Source organism: Silene latifolia, chromosome 4 (assembly GCF_048544455.1).
Source record: "Silene latifolia isolate original U9 population chromosome 4, ASM4854445v1, whole genome shotgun sequence".
Lineage (NCBI taxonomy): Eukaryota > Viridiplantae > Streptophyta > Magnoliopsida > Caryophyllales > Caryophyllaceae > Silene > Silene latifolia.
The window spans coordinates 38,059,809-38,071,843 of record NC_133529.1 but is presented as its reverse complement, the minus strand read 5'-3'; the positions used below and the strand labels follow the sequence as shown (position 1 = coordinate 38,071,843).

At 38.1% G+C, this 12,035-nt stretch overlaps 1 non-coding gene across 1 annotated transcript; it reads left to right on the top strand.

Annotated features, from left to right (window-relative positions):
- The first annotated feature begins 7,505 nt into the window (after positions 1-7,505).
- LOC141653943 (small nucleolar RNA R71) lies at positions 7,506-7,612 on the top strand. Its single transcript, XR_012547532.1, has one exon. It is a non-coding gene; the product is annotated as a small nucleolar RNA R71 (small nucleolar RNA).
- Positions 7,613-12,035: the final 4,423 nt, after the last annotated feature.

Below are 12,035 nucleotides of genomic sequence, written 5' to 3'. Positions count from 1 at the left end.
AAATCCCCAAAACGAGTTTGGTAACTCGGTTTGACTCATCATGGATCGAACCATATCAAGTAGGGTTCGATTTCTCCTTTCGGCAACACCATTGAGTTGTGGTGTTCCAGGTGGAGAAAGTTGTGATATAATACCACAACCTTTCAAGTGTGAATCGAATTCAAGGCTAAGATATTCTCCACCACGATCGGAACGTAGTGCTTTTATCTTTTTGTCCAATTGGTTCTCTACTTTGTTTTGAAATTCCTTGAATTTCTCAAACGCTTCACTCTTATGTTTCATTAAATAGACATACCCATGTCTACTTAAGTCGTCGGTGAAGGTTATGAAGTAGTCATAATTTCCACGAGCGGTGATACTCATTGGTCCACACACATCGGTATGTATGAGTCCCAATAGTTCTCTAGCTCGTGTCCCTTTACCACTAAAAGGATTACGAGTCATTTTGCCAAGAAGGCAATATTCGCATGTTCCATATGATTGAAAATCAAATGGTGTAATCACATTAGTCGAAATTAATCTTTTGATGCGATTCTCGTTTATGTGACCTAATCGACAATGCCAAATGAACGCTTCATTTGGGTCACTTGATTTGAGTTTCTTTGATTGAATGTTATAGATATCATTAGTCGGATTCGAGGTTTCTAAAATGTAAATGCCATTAATAGAAGAGGCTTGGCCTATAACCAAATTGTTCCTCGAAATAGTATAACGATTTTTCTTAATGACAAAACAAAAACCGTCCATGTCTAGCATGGCGATTGAAATAATGTTTTAAGAGAGTGTAGGCACATAAAAACAATTATGTAAATACAACTCAAATCCGTTAGGCAAAGCTAATACATAAGTTCCTTTGGATTCTGCCGCTACTCGAGCTCCATTTCCAAAGCGTAGATCCACATCTCCTTTGCTAAGCCTCTTCACGTCTCTTAAACCCTATAAATTATTACAAAGGTGAGAACCACAACCGGTATCTAGTACCCATGTCATAGTGGAAGTATAATTTATATCAATAACATAAATTTCCTTAGGAATTTTACCTTTTGGAACCATGATTCCTTCCCTTATATTTCGCAAATATACGGGGCAATTCCTAAGCCAATGTCACATGCCATAGCAATAATGGCACTCATCATCAACTTGCTTGAAGTTTTTGACTTTCTTTCCCTTCTTCTTGAACTTTTTGCCCTTTGAAGCAAGAACTTGATTGCTTGAGCTCCCACTAGTTTTGGCATCTTTATCTTCCAGAGACAAAAATCCTATAGATTGTATGAGGCGGTCTTCCTGAGACCGGCTCACACGAGATCTAGTACTAGTAGGTGGTCTAGTAGATGTGATGAAGTTAAGGTTTCCATCCGAACCTATCCCAAAATGAAGTTCTCTAGTAGTGTCGAAATCATTGTTGGAGCAAACGTTGTCAAAAACATTGTGGCATGACTCAATAGTTATCGGTGCGGTAGCGTTTGATGGATTCATTGTAATGAACTACAAGTATGGAGGAAAGGAAATATTAACATTTGTCTTTTTTAAATCATACTCGTAAATAAATTAACAAGATATGAGCATTTATATAGTGACCTCTACCCAACTATTATTAATAATTTCGAGATCCAAATTCATATTAACTTGGGCACGGGATAGCCGATGAAACCCTTATCAATATAACTCGGTGGACTAACTCTTTAATCGATTCTACTTTTAGAATTCTCGGTCGATAAAATTACTCTAATATTTATCTATAGCCCGGAACACATGCGACTACGGTCACGAATACTTCCGTTGAGGTCAATCCAAATTTCAAATAAATGTGTCCATGATCCAAATTCACATCAACTTGGGCACGGGATAGCCGATGAAACCCTCATCGACACGAATTCGGTGGATAAACATTTATCACCCACTTCTCCTACGTAACAAGGTTTGTACCCCGGGATGGCCGAGTGCACTCCCTCGCGAAATAGGTTTTCATGGTTTCTACTTTTTGGTAAGGCTATGTCTCAATTGTTTATTTTTAGCGAGAGGTCATGTCAATTTATTATCTATCACGTTTTAAGTGAACTAAAGCGGTGAACTACGATCATTCTAATTGACACGGTCGATATACTCGATTAAAAGACAATGCATGTTTTAGTTATGGCGATTTAGCGATGCATGCGACATATAAATAAAATGCAAAACATAAAATAAATCTTAGTATGGATTTCCTAAAATAGAAAATCTAATTAACTATTACATATTCGGAAACCAACTCCATTGGTCCCTTGAACTTCGGTTATGGCACGCATCTCAAGGTAACACCGTCTTTATGTATCGCCTTCTTGAGTGACACCGTCTTCAAGGAACTCCGGAATAAATAAATTACATAACAAATTACATAATTTCCTATTATACATTTGTAATTAAAATAAAATAAATCTATTAAATTACAAAACGGTGATACGAGATCACAATAAATTACAACCGAATCGATATTCCCATACATTTCGGGTAATACCAATTAAAAAACTAAGGCCATACTAAGTAAAATTACATAATTCAAAAAATACATAAAATAAAATTATGACAATCATAAATAAAATGCTGCATTATAATATGTATGAACATGCCCAATTTTATGCTAAATCGCCTTTAAGGAGCCAATATCGTATATTAAACGGTTTTTACGGATTTGCGTGATTCAACCTTTTAAAATCACAATAAATTACATAAATTCATATTTATGCACAAGTTAATTACCGTAACCTCTTAGTACTCAAAATTAGTCTCCACTAACTATTTGACTATAATTAACTCATATTTCTTAAAATTGTTCATTAATGGACCCAAAATGACAATAAAATGCTATAAACTTCAAATAAATCACAAAAATTTCAAATAAATTTGAAATTTGAAATTTAAACTCTTGAACATTATGGAAAAATACCATGACACTCATACTGTTCAAAAACTTAGGTTAAGAATTTCGAAATTTATCCGGAAAAACAATGTTGCGGTTTATCGGTTTTAACAAATATAATCATAAAAAACATGAGAAAAATTATATTTATCAACTTTTCAATTTTAGATCTTAAATAGGTAATAAAAAGCAATATGTGACGTTTTTCCTTAGTCATGGAGTATGTTTTAGCAATTATTCACTAATTAAGTCACTATTTATGCTATTTTTCATCAAAAATTCATAAATCATGCATAAAGACTTCAATATAGCCTATTATTTTACACACATCTTGTAAAATTGCATGTAACAACATACTAAATTTATATGACCAGATTCGAAATTTATCTCATATTAACCTATTTTTCATTTAAATCCAATTTTTATGATGAAAAATCCATATTTCGAGCATAAAAACTCCAAAAATTATGAAAATTTACAGGTCATCTAAAAATAAAACATGTGATAACATATCCAAAAACCACTGGAAAATTCAAAGTTTAGCTAATTTTAGTCCGAAAATGACATTTTAATCATAAAATCACATTTTAAATGCCATTATTATATAAGATGAACAATAAAAATCCATAAATTAACCAAAATATCCTAAATATATTTTAGGATCAGAAACTTTAACATGCATAAATTATTTTCGTGATATATCATAATAACACAAATTTACAAGTTTTATATGTTAATCGTATAACTCGAAAAAACTATAACCGATTTGCATGCAAACAACCAAGGCTCTGATACCGCTTGTTTGGAATCTATATCTCTTTACTTAATATATTCATATATGTTTTAATTTTAATTTAGTCATAAAATTAAAAAGTGATCTTATGCATGCAAACAATAAAGGAATAAGAAAGAAACCATCATCTTACATTGAAGATTTTGGATTTTGGGCACAAGTAAGATCTCCTTCTTACTTGTTCTTGAGCATTCCAAAATGGAAGAACACGGATTCAAGAGTAGAATCCCTCCCAAGGATTTATACCCAAGGTAAACTCTTAACAAAATTAATATTATTATTACTAGAACAATATTAATTTAAAATAAAAATGACCCAAAATATTTATTTTGGTTCTCTTAATTCGGCTAAGAGAAGGAAGAAAAGGGAAGATTTTATCTCTCTCTAAAATTCTTATTTTAGATGAATAATAATGAATGAATGAATATTATTTTTCAAGAGTAGTCTATATGGAAAAATAAGACAAAAACTCTTTGCATGGAGGGTGGAAAAACCGGGTATGGGAGGGAGCATTAGGCCAATGCATGGCATTTTCTCTAACCCATAAAAGTAGGCATGTAAGAGTAGGTATTAGTGTGATGATTACAATTTTAAATAAAATATAAAACACACTTAATACCCTACTCCACCCTTATATTTCGGTACATATAGTGTAACATGAAAAGTCCATTTTACACATTATTTTGTCAATATGTCACAAGTAACATGTATCATGACATTAGGTATATAAAATGTATTTTTAACAATTAAAAATCAACATACTAATAAAATATGTCACTTATAAAGTTAACCTAGTAATTCATAATTACTTGTACCGAAATAAGTTCCCGAATCATAAATTACAACATTCTGCATTTATAATAATCAATTCATTCTGTTTCAATTGTTTCCGTAAACAAAATTTCATCTAAGCAATAAAACAATTCGATTACTTAGACCGTATCTTATTTAATCAAATTATAATGAGATACGTAAATATATTACTTCCAAAATCGTCCGTCAATTTTAAGTAATTTAATTAACCCGTATCGTGATACGATCAATTAAATAATCAATTAAGAGTGTTACCCTTTAGGTATGACCTAAGGGGATCAACTGATCACCACCGTCGCACGACAGTAATGTCAAACTCTAATCAGCCAATCATTACCGATATGAGTGGACCGGTTGACAGTAAAAAATACTTCCCAAATGTATTCTTTAAAATGAGACTTAAACATGTGATCATTATGATCGACAGTTGTGATCGCATTATTGTCGGAGGACACATATTCCAACAGTTCCACCCGTGGGGATTCATTTCCCATATCATTTCTTCTTCATCCCTTTGTTCATCATTGTGGGTGCACTATGAAGGCTCGGATAGCCTAGGCAATTGATATCCCCACACTAAAGCAAACATTACACATCAAGAAACATTAAAGTACCTCCCTCACTTTCTCTCATAATGAAAATATTGATCAAAGTATAAAATTGCAAATCCAAAATTGACAAAAATGCAATATAAGAAGTAAAATGGAAGTTAAGAGTTAGAAGATTTACAAATGGTGGTTTAGGGAGGACTCCACCAAACTCTCACTCTTGAATGAGATGTCAAGGGGGCATAGCCAAGGTGTTGTTGATGTTGCTCAACACCTTGTAGAAGTAGTCAAAGGCTTGTTCATTGTCATTATAAAGATCTTCAATGGTCCTTTGCACATTGTGTTCTTCATGGTGGTGACCCATGTCAAGGTGATGACAAGGATCGACAAAGCTTTGGTCTAAGGTCATAGCATTGCCAATGTAGGGGTTGACTAATCCTTCAAATTCGTCATCCCATAGACCATACACTTCACTAGCTTGCTTCCCTATGGTATCATGAGTTGATGAAAGCAACTCCTCTTTCTTGTTGTCATGGCAAATGAGGCCTTCTTCCTTACTTGTCATGATTGGTGGTGAGTTATCCAAGCTCTCATTGTTTTGAAAATTTCCTTGCTCTTTCGATGGAGCATCTTGAGGATTATCCACTTTCTTCTTCCATATGGGTGGTGGTTCTTTACCCATAGCTTGATCTTTGCATTGAGATGCCAACTTCTTCCTATCACTTTCTCGGCTATAGTGATCAATCTTGAAACATGGCTCATGGAGTCGGGAGCTCTCATTCTATTATCAAGATTAAAAGTGATCGTCTCATCTCCCACTTCAAGTGTGAGTTCCTCATGCTTCACATCAATTACCGCTCCCGCAGTATGTAAGAATGGTCTTCCTAAAATGATAGGAATGTTGGAATCTTCCTCCATGTCAACAATAACAAAGTCCACCGGGATAAAGAACCTGCCAATTCTTACGGCCACATCCTCCCATATCCCTAAAGGTGTCTTCGTTGATAGATGCGCCATTTGAAGCGTAATATTGGTGCACTTGAGTTCTCCCATTCCTAGCCTTTTGCACACCGAGTATGGCATGACACTCACACTTGCTCCAAGGTCACATAATGCTTTGTTGATTGTGGTGTCGCCAATGGTGCATGGAATAGAGAAGCTTCTCGGATCTTTGAGCTTTGGAGGTGAACTTCCTTGTAGAATAGCACTACTCACCTTAGTGAATGCAATAGTCTCTAGCTTTCGGATGGATTTCTTCTTGGTAAGAATATCTTTCATGTATTATGCATAGGCCGGAACATGATTGATCAATTCCGTGAATGGAATTGAGACTTCTAAGTTCTTCACAATCTCCATGAACTTTCCAAGTTGTTCATCAAGTTTAGGTTTACCTTGACGACTTGGGAATGGAAATCTAATCACAATAGGCTCTTTATCCTTAGCCTTCTCTTCATTCTTCTTCTTTGAAACTTCATTGGTGGTGTGTTCTTCTTCTTTAGAGTTCTCCACAACTCTTTGCTTGTCACTAAAATTCACAACATCTTCATCAATGGGCCTCTTCGGCCCTTCATACCTTGTACCACTTCTCAAATAGATGGCATTCACTGTTTCATGTCTTCGGGGATTACTTTGAGGTGGTAATTGCCCCTTTTGTCTTTGAGAGTTAGAAGATGCTAATTGAGTCATTTGAGTTTCTAGCATCTTGGTGTGGGCTAGTATGTTGTTGATGGTGATGTCTTTGGCTTGGCAATCTTTTTGCATTTGGGTGAAAAATTCTTGTTGGTTCTTTTGCATTTGGAGGACCGCTTTTTGAACCTCAAAGCCTTGGTCATTTGGTTGATTGTATGTAGGTTGATTTTGATAGTTTTGTCTTTGGTTATAAAAGGGTCTTTGAGCTTGATTTCTCATTGGAGGTGGGGTGTATGTTGGTTGAGGGTTTTGAACATTTTGGCTTTTGTATGAAAGATTTGGATGGAATTTGGAATTCTCATTATAATAGTTAGAATAAGGGGTGCCATTTTTGTATGCTTGGAAAGCATTCACTTGTTCACTTGTTCCCCTACATTTACCTTGGTCATGTCCCAAAGTTCCACAACTCTCACATACTCCACTTGGAATTGAGGACGATGCCACCATAGCATTAACATGTTGTCTAGGTGATTTGGAAGCTTCATCAAGCTTAGCCATAGCCTTCTCAAACTTTAAATTGATGGTGTCAATATGAGCACTTAGTTGAGCACCCAATTGAGTGATGGAATCCACCTCATGTTTTCCTCCTCTAGTAGCCTTTCGAGGTCTACTATATTGTGAATTATGAACCGCCATCTCTTCGATTTTGGCCCATGTTTGATTGTCATCAACTTTGGTAAACATACCATTGGATCCCAAGTTGAGGATATTGTGGGAATCTTCATATAGACCGTCTCAAAATTGTTGCACAAGGAATCACACGCTAAGTCCATGGTGTGGACAAGAATGACAAGTGTCCTTAAATCTCTCCCATGCTTCATACAATGATTCCTCATCCCTTTGCTTGAACCCGGTGATTTGGGCTCTCAACATATTGGTCTTCTCCGGAGGATAGAATTTCTTGTAGAAAGCAAGTGCTAACTTCTTCCATGAGTCAATACCAAGGGTAGCCTTGTCTAGGGTCTTCAACCATTGCTTTGCAGCACCAATCAAAGAAAAAGGAAATAATACCCATCGGATTTGGTCTTGAGTAACCCCGGTTTGATAAATCGCGTCACAATAGTCACAAAAAGTCTCCATATGTGAGTGAGGGTCTTCACTACGCATCCCTCCAAATTGACTTCTCTCAACTAGTTGTATGAATGCGCATTTGGCAATAAAATTACCGGTTAAGTGTTGTGGTGTAGGAGTACCATGTGGTAGGTTCTCCTCGGTTGGTACGGAATGAGATGAAAATTTAGGCATTGTGGACTGATTTTGTGGTGGGTTTTGTATTGGGTTGTCCTCTCCTTCTCTTGCAAAAGGGTTGGTAAACTCAATGTTATTTGGTTGAATGTCCACAATCTCTCCAATACCTCTCAAAGTACCTCTAGCAACTCTTCTATTGTTAGTTAGGGTTCTTTCAATTTCAAGGTCAATTGGTAATGGATTACTTTGTGATCTCCTAGTCATGCAAAATATCAAACAACTCGAAAACAATTAGAACAACCTTGAGGATATTGACTTCCCCAAGGTGAAGAAAGACACAACTAAAAACAATTAATGAAAATCAAATCAAGTTAACATCATCGCCGGCAACGGCGCCATTTTTGGTTCGGTTTCGAACTCGTCGTAAAAAGCTACCAACCAAAACAATATTTATAACTTCACAAACTACTCTTAGAAAAGAGGCAAGTAAAGGTCGGATCCCAAAGGACGGGTATTGATGTAGGATTTTCAATTGTAAATGGTCGTGTCTTAGGGTATCACAAATTGGGGTTGAGGTAGGAGATCAACTAAAACTAATCAACAGTAGAAACAAAGCAAGGTAAATAGAATTGAGATGTAATCAATTGATTAAAGGCACTAGGGTGTCATGGGTTCATAGGGGATTCATGGGAGTTGATCATACAAACATATTCTCAATTATATAGCAAGCCATTATTGTTGTGATGGGATCGAGTTGTTGTATAAGCTTACAATCCCTAAGAAGGTTTGGGTCCCGGAGCCGAATCAATTAGATTGTACAACACCTACAAGTCGACTTAATCCTTCCTATTCAACTATATGCATAATCTAATGAGGCTCGAGTTGGTGTATAAGCTTACAAGCCTCATTGAAAAGATAGGTAATGGGTAAAAAATGCAAGGATTCATAGGCTCGCATTTCATCAAACATAACATGTGCATAAGTTGAAATCACAACAAGCAAGCAATTTAATCATGAAAACATATTAGATTAAGCATGAACCATTCCCCATGTTTGTTTCCCCTAATTCCGCATTAATCATAGCTAGGAGACTACTCACTCATTACCAAATTAAACATGCTAATAAGATTGTCAATCAAACTAACAAGGCTAAACATGATGAACAAATGAAAGTAATTAATAATTAAAACAAGGGTTAAGAGAATTATACCTATGGAGATTCCAAAATAATAATGCAAAGAATAATAGAAGTACTTGATGATTGATGGAAGGTTGTCAATCTCCCAAATAAACCCAAATAATCTTCTAATTACCCAAAACAAATGAAGAACAATAGAGAAATTAAGGAAAGATTAAGATATAATTAATATTGATAAATTGTATTATAACTAATTTGAGAGTATTGAGGTTAAGAAATGATTAAGGATTAACTAAGATGAGATTCAGAGAGCATGCTAATCTAGGTAGTACAATGGGGTATTTATACTAAAGATTAGGTACATAGATTAGGGTTACTAAAGGCTTAAATGACTATTAAGACCCTTAAGAAAAGTTGAGGAAATGCTCCTCTCGAAGGAAATGAGCATATATGTGTTGCTGGTCTTGCCACAATCCGTGCGTCTTGAGCTGTGGCACGGGCTCTCTGACTAAGGATCCGCTCAGATTGGCTGGGAGACGCTCGGCTCCCTGTGGTGAGATCCGCTCGTCTTGGCCTAAAGACGCCCGGATGATGTTGAAAGGAGATGCCCGGATCGTGTATGATCCGCTCGGATCCCTGGGCAGTCAGCTACTCTTCTTTTCTTCCTCCACAATCCGCAAGGATCATTTCGGGGATGCAAGGATCCTTTCATCATTGCCCAATTCACTTTATTATCTACATATGCCTTCTAGTATTGTCTTCTCTTTGATGCTTGGTCATTGGATGCGATCAATTTAGCTCCATTCCGCATCATAAATGCAAGGTTTCCACTCCTTTCCTACCAAGGGGACAAAACCTCAAAGAATATGCAAAATGGAAAACTAAAGATAGTAAATGACCCAATTATGTGCTATAAAGCATAGGAACGAGGTTAATTCGGGGACTAAATGTGCTCAAATATGAGTCACATCAGAAAATTTGGCCAAAGATTGCTAGAAATGCCGTTTTGAAATGCTTGAAAATTCTTGAAAATGCGCTTTAGCATTTCTTTGTTCACTTCGATTTGCAGAGGACGTTCCTTCTATGTCGGGGAGAGAGCCTATGGACATCGACGTTGACCCTTATACCGCTCTGGGAGATGGAGGAAGATATAGAGGAGGAGGCCGCGCGAATGGCCAATATAGGACGAGGCGGCCGTCAGCTTGCAGGAGCACCTGAGTGGGCCGAGAAATGGGAAGGTAGACATCTCATTTGGGCGGGAGAGAGCTACTTGTCGTATAGGACGGAGAGGAGTATGGTAACCCTTCGGCTTGACACTTCCTTACTTATTTATTTCGTTCTTGTCATTTGCTATGCTTATTTATTCTTGCATTTCTCTATGCTTAAGAAAGCTTCCTTTTGAATTGACATAGGAGGCTGGGAACATGAGGTCCTTTTCTGGTTATACGACGATGATGGACACCTTCGGGAAGCTGTCGGAAGAGGAGAAGGCTATCATCGAGCGGGGAGCCTTTGGTGCCTTGGTACGAGGCTGGAGGGAGATCAAGGAGAGGAAGATTCGGGATAACCTCAGCCTGATTCGAGCGTTCCTTGATCGATTCTGGGACACTACCTCGACTTTCTATATGCCTTTTGGAGAGATCGGGGTCACTTTGGAGAACTACAGCATGATCTCGGGTCTGCCGTGTGGAGAGGAGCCGTTGGTGTAGCCGATGATGGCCATGAGAGTAGACTCGGCCGAGGCGATGAGTCTGATCGGCTGGAACCTGACTACCGGTGTAGCCCAGGTTCCTGGTTTGGTGTCGAGTACCTACGTCAAGGACTACTTCGGCGGCAGGGTTCCGGCGAGAGTGAGGATGGATGGACGCATGGTGCCTCCACCACATTGTACTGCTGAGCAGCGGGCTCGTTTGTGGTTCTGGTGGTTCTTGTCTTCGATTTACCTCGGAGACAAGGGGGAGAGGCTATCGACGAAGCTTCTTCCGTTCCTTTGTAACTTGAGTAGCCTGGGTCGCTGGGACTGGGTTACTCCTAGATTTGCGGTCCACACGCGCTACATGATGGCCATGGTCCGTCCGGAGTTGATGGAAAAGGGGACTCCTCCTGCCACTGTCGGTCTTCGACTTCTTTTGGAGGTATGAACCTTTCTTGCAGATATGAAAGATCATTTTTCAAAATATGAAAGATCATTTTTTGAAAGTATGAAAGATCATTTTTTGACAATATGAAAGATCATTTTTGTAGAGTAATCATTATTATTTTGCATGTAGGCGTGGGTGTACACTTACTTTCCTGGCTTCGCGCCCACGAGGGTAGCGGACGTACCGAGAGCTTACCCTGTCTTGAGGGACTGGATAGTGTGTCATCAGAAGAGTCAGCGGTCTTCTTACGATGTTGTCGGAGGGGCGTGAATGCCCTGAGTTTAGACAGCGTAACTGTCTTTGATCTTCATTTTATTTTTCCTTTTATTTTAGAGATGATCATAGGAATAACCCCTCATTTTCTTGTTTTAGTGGGTGTCCCGGCCCTGGGAGAGCTACTCTGGGGCTCCAGCCTTTGTGGCTGAGGTTCTCCGTCCCTGGATTTTGAGCAGTTGCTGTTGACGACGCCCATGGGGCCTGTGTGGTACTTGGGTGAGCGTTTGACTCGGCAGTGCTCCCGCGACACTTTTACGGTTCCCATCGACCCTCCACGGATGATGTTTAGGGAGTCCTCAGAGGCTGAGAAGACGACTGACCTGGCTGGCGCGAGTGGTGACCCCCTCCTCCTTCCTAGTGAAGAGTACGCTGAGTTTGTTCGCCAGAGGCTGGCGTAATGGCCGATCGTGGTAAGCATATTACCGTTTACTTATCTTTGATAAATCTGATAGATGATGAATGATCAGTAAAATAATGAACCATTTGAGTTTTGTAGGAGATCGAGGTGGCGGGCGTCGAGCCCCCAGCTTTTCTAGAGATGTTGGAGTACACT